The sequence below is a fragment of the Saccopteryx bilineata genome, chromosome 3 (genome assembly GCF_036850765.1).
Source record: "Saccopteryx bilineata isolate mSacBil1 chromosome 3, mSacBil1_pri_phased_curated, whole genome shotgun sequence".
Classification (NCBI taxonomy): domain Eukaryota; kingdom Metazoa; phylum Chordata; class Mammalia; order Chiroptera; family Emballonuridae; genus Saccopteryx; species Saccopteryx bilineata.
Genome location: NC_089492.1, coordinates 185,360,438 through 185,366,322, shown reverse-complemented (window position 1 = coordinate 185,366,322; position 5,885 = coordinate 185,360,438). Strand labels below are relative to the sequence as shown.

General features: G+C 37.8%; 1 pseudogene; it reads left to right on the top strand.

The window, feature by feature from the left end:
* Positions 1–3,013: 3,013 nt before the first annotated feature.
* LOC136329946 (ubiquitin carboxyl-terminal hydrolase isozyme L1 pseudogene) lies at positions 3,014–3,625 on the top strand (annotated as a pseudogene).
* Positions 3,626–5,885: the final 2,260 nt, after the last annotated feature.

The following is a 5,885-nucleotide window of genomic DNA, read 5'->3' as shown; positions in this document are numbered from 1 at the left end:
CAGTGGATGAGGGTTCCTTTTTCTCCACAGCCTCTCCAACATTTGTTATTACCTGTCTTGTTGATAATAGCTAATCTAACAGATGTGAGGTGGTATCTCATTGTAGTTTTGATTTGCATTTCTCTAATAGCTAATGAAGATGAGCATCTTTCCATATATCTGTTGGCCATTTGTATTTCTTCCTGGGAGAAGGGTCTGTTCATGTTCTCTTCCCATTTTTTTATTGGATTGTTTATTTGTTTGTTGTTGAGTTTTATGAGTTCTTTGTATATTTTGGGTATTAGGCCCTTATCTGAGCTGTTGTTTGTAAATATCATCTTTCATTTCATTGCCCAGGTTTCAAACCGGCAACCTCAGCATTCCAGATCAATGCTTTATCCCATTGTGCCACCATAGGTCAGGCTATCTTTACTTCTGTGTAGTGGAATAAGCTAATATTTTTTCAATGACTTCTGAATTGATAATCACAGCCATTTACCTGTGCAGAAAGTCAGCAAATTTGAAATGCTTTTCTTGATAAAGGAAACATGCATAATTCATTGATAGCTTAAAATTGGTGTTATCAAATTTAAATCTCAGATACCATCTAAGAGAAAATAAAATCCCATGTACTTCTTCATTGATTTGCATTTGACTTCTCAAAGTTTTTGTCAAATGTTCATACATTTGTAGACATGATTTATGGAATTTGTTAACTATTTACATTTAAAAAATAAAACTTAGAAGGATGGACCAAGATGGTTGTATGGACCAAGGATGGACCAAGACCCTGAACTCTTACCTTCCCATGAACACTCCAATATACACATAATATATAAAACACTTCCTTTTGAATCACAATTGAGGGCTGATTGAACAGCCTCAGTGCAACAAATGAGTGAGGGACTACATACAGAAGGGTAAGAGTGACAAAGACATGGTAACCATGGGGTCCTTACCTTGATAGGGCAACCTGCAGTAAGAGGGGATATGACTGGGGGACCCACATCCAGACTTGCCTGTACGGAAGCACAGCAATCAATCCCTTGATTTAAAGGGCACCTAAAAAGTCCATTTACTAACCCAAGGCATCTGCCTAGTGGGTAGGAACTGCAGGAACTCCCTTGAATCTGCAAGTACTCTATAGGATCAAAGGTGTTGGCAAGCACCATTGTTTATGTTCCCTCTCCACCTAGACAGACATAGACAGCTCTCTAGCCAGCTGCAAGGGTGCCACAACACACCATAGGCCTATTGCCCTGTAACAACAACACCAGACCTGGCCAACCTGCTGGCCACAGCACACTGACACCATACATCCTTGTACATCTCAGCTCCATCCATCTGGCCGAAAAGGGCAACTTGGCACCATTAGTACCTGTTGCAGCTTCAGCCAGCCTATCAAATATACTTAGCACATGTGGTTTATACAGAGGTCACTCCTACACAAAATTGTTCCTTCATGATAAGGAGAAGATACCATTTTGTTTTATTTATAAAAAACAAAACAGAAATTCAAACACAATTAGAAGAGAAATACTTTTCAAATGAAAAGGAAAAAGAAAAAAAAACCCTAATTAAACAGAGATAAGTAATTAGCATGATTAAAAAATCAAAGAAATCATCATAAGGATGCTCATCAAACTTGGGGGGAGGGGAGAGGAACACAGTGAGAACTTTTTTTTAAAGTTAGATGCCCTGGCTGGTTGGTTCAGTGGACAGAGCACCAGCCCGCATATGAACATCCCAGGTTTGATTCCCAGTTAGGGCACACAGGAGAAGCACACATCTGCTTCTCTCCCCCTTTGCTTCCCTTTCTTTCCTTCTTGCCCTTCCTCAGCCAGTGGCTCAATTGGTTTGAGCATCACCCCCAGCACTGAGAATAGCTCATTTGCAGGAGCAACAGCCTCTCTTTCTATAATCAATCAATGATAAACAATTTTTTTAATAAATTAAAGAACAATTATAAATGACTCAGCAGTATACTTATGGGTATTTAGGTGAAAAAAACAAAGACTAATTCAGAAGGATATATGCAACCCAATGTTTATTACAGCATTATTCACAATAGTCAAGATATAAAAGCAACCTTCGTGTTTATCAATAAATAAATGGATAAAACTATTGTTTATATATATATAATATATATATAATGGAATATTATACAGCCATGAAAATGAACTTTTATCATTTGTAACAATATGGTGGGCCTAGAATGTATCATGCTAAGTGAAATAAGTTAGACAGACAGAGAAAGACAACTACTGTATGATTTCATTTGTATGTAAGATAAAAAAACAAACCCAAAACAAATTAACAAAACAGAAACAGACTCATAGACACAGAGAACACACTCATGATTGCCAGAGGGGAAGGGTGGGCTATGATGGCTGAAAAAGGTGAAGGGGAATAAGAGGTATAAACTTCCAACTATAACACTAATAAATCACTGATTAATTAATAATTCATTGAACATGAGCAAGGGGACATACAGCACAGGGAATATAGTCAATATTGTAATAACTTTGTTTGATGACAGATCATTATAAGTATGTGGTCATCACATTATAACAGGGGTCGGGAATCTTTTTGGCTGAGAGAACCATGAATGCCACATATTTTAAAATGTAATTTCATGAAAGCCATACAACTACCTGTGTACATTATGCATTATCCAATAAAAATTTGGTGTTGTCCCAGAGGACAGCTGTGATTGGCTCCAGCCACCTGCAACCATGAACGTGAGCAGTAGGAAATGAATGAATTGTAATACATGAGAATGTTTTATATTTTTAACGTTATTATTATTTTTTTATTTCAAAGATTTGTCTGTGAGCCAGATGCAGCCATCAAAAGAGCCACATCTGGCTCACAAGCCATAGGTTCCTGACTCCTGAATTATAAGGTATGTAACTGTTGAATCACTATTTATACATCTGAAGCTAATATGATATACTATGTTAACCATATTTAAAAAAAATAGAGGCTGTTTTTCCTCTTCTCTGGGTTGTGATCTCACCTGTGGTTCATGAAAATGCAGCCCAAACCCATGGAGATTAACCCCAAGATGCTGAACAAAGCTCAGGCCTGGCTGGGGGTGGAGGAGGCAGCTCTAAGCACAGTGCCAGTGCTGCCTGGGCACTGCTGCTGCTGCTGTTTCCATTCGCCATCCATGCGAACTTAAGGGAAAAACAGATTGAAGAGCTGAAGGGACAAGAAGTCAGTCCTAAAGTGTACTTCATGAAGCAGACCATTGGAAACTCCTGTGGTACCATCGGACAAACTGGTATTTGAAGATGGATCAGTCTTGAAACATTTTCTTTCTGAAACGAAAGAGTTGTTCACCTAAAGACAGAGCAAACATCTTTGAAAATAATGGGGCCATCAGGCAGCCCATGATACCATGACACAGGAAGGCCAGTGTGAGGCAGGTAACAAAATGAACATTCATTTTATCCTTATTAACTATGTGAATGGTGGATGGCCACCTTTATAAACCTGATGGATGAATGCCTTTCCCAGTCAACATGGCGCCAAGGCAGAGGACTTGTATCTGCAGGATGCCACCAAGGTCTGCAGAGAATTCATTGAGCATGAGCAAGGGGACGACTGCTTTTCTGCCATGGCCCTGTGCAAGGCTACCTAATGCCCAATGGGAAGGGACTTAGCTTTTTTCCCCTCTTTTCTTCACCATCAAAATATATTTCTACCAAAGTAGTCTTAAAATGCTTCATAACTTATAGAAAAAAGCCTTTGGTTCTATAGCTATGCTGTCCCTCAACCATACCCAAGTGCTGCAGAGCTCAGCTGTGGATTGAGCAGTTTGATGTGAGCCTCGAATGGTGAAGCATTAGCCCTACTGTATGTCTGGTGCCTCAGTATCTAATGCTTTCAATGTCTCAGTATCTAATACTTTGGTTTGTGTGTAAGTTAAGTTCTTGGACGTGGTTTAAATTGTCCTTATACAGAACAAAAAATAATAAAGTATAAATAAAAAATGGAAATATAAAGAAATAAAAAATAGCAATAGATAGAAATAAAAAGTACTTAAATCACATCTTATCGAACAGCATCCCAATCCCATAATTATGACACTCAGCACCACTCATTTTTAAAAACATGCAAATCAAAGTTTACTTAACAATTAAAAATTGTACTTCATTCTTTTTATATGAACACACAGTTCTATTCTGCTTCTAATACTTCTACCCCAGAGCATTTGTTAATATGTTTATTTTTGAAACTCTATGCTAATCACCATTGTTTACCACAATAAAAATATGCATATAATTGCAAGTTTAATTTTGTGATTACCTGTGAACATAAGGCTCTAAGTACTAATTGCCTCTTGGATAGAGCTCTCATTACAGTTATTAGTAGTACATAATTGGTCAAGCAACTTAACTATATCACACATTTCTATAAATAATCATAATTTTTTAAAATCATTTGGAAAGAAACTCTTCATGGTATGATTGAGGTTGGATTGTTTTTACATCCATGGATGAATGTTGCTTGTGGGCTGACTGAGGCTGGGCTGATCTCAGCTCTACTCATCTGGTTCATGTTTCCCACTGTAAGCCCCAGAAACCTTGCTTACATAAACATGTACGAATTGTTACAGCAATGCTGCTCAGTTTGTTTAACCACTTCTGTATCATATGCCATGAAGTCATCCACTGATAAAATTACTTTTTTTTTTTTTTTTTACAGGGACAGAGAGAGAGAGGGATAGACAGGGACAGACAGACAGGAACGGAGAGAAATGAGAAGCATCAATCATCAGTTTTTCATTGCAACACCTTAGTTGTTCATTGATTGCCTTCTCGTATGTGCCTTGACCGCGGGCCTTCAGCAGACTTAGTAACCCCTTGCTTGAGCCAGCGAAGCTGGTGAGCTTTTTTTTTTTTTTTTTGCTCAAGCCAAATGAGCCCATGCTCAAGCTGGCGACCTTGGGGTCTCGAACCTGGGTCCTTCCGCATCCCAGTCTGACGCTCTACCCACTGCACCACCACCTGGTCAAGCTGATAAAATTACTTTTAATAATCTATCTTTCCACAATTCTAATTCGTTCTTCAATTCTGTTGAAAACAAAGAATAAGTGTTACCCAGCCATTTGTGTTCATTCACTTAGGTTTTATTGAGACTGACTTAATGATTATTACAAGGTCTACCGGAAAGTTCTGTCCACTTTTGGAATAAAACAAAATACAAATTTTTCTTACCATCAATAAACTTTATTAAATAATATTAAATAATATAATTGCCATTATTATTAATGATTTCTTGCCAGTGTGAGGGCAATTTGTATATCCCATTTTTGAAAAATGTTTTATCTTTTGATGCGAAAAATTGAACCAGTGCTTATTTGATATCTTCTTAATTTTTGAATTTTTTGCCCTTCAAAAAATTTTGTAAGGACAAGAACAAGTGATAGTAGGAGGGTGCTAAGTCCAGGGAATATAGTGGATGCAACAGACATGCTTCTGTAGCATTTCTTCCTTGTTGAAATTCATAAAAATTACAGTGGTGTAAATGAACTTTATCAGTAGCTATGGGTACATTATCGCTTCACACATAAGACTAACATGAATCAACTTTGTTTTAGTTAATTTGCTACGTCAGTATGTACACATTAAGTGATAAAAATAGAGAGGCACAGATGCGCCAAATAAACATGTGCTTACGTGTCGAAACTTGTGATAGAAACGGACAGAACTTTCCGGTAGACCTTATATATTAGTCAGCTTTGCTGCTTAATAACCAACACAATCTCAGTGGTATATAACAAAAAAGCAGTTATTTCTCTCCTTGGCAAGTATGTAGGTCAACTGAGGCAACTCTGGTTCAGGTTGCAGGCCAATTCTGGTCTGTTCCATATGTCTCCTTCTGGGGTGCAGCTGAAG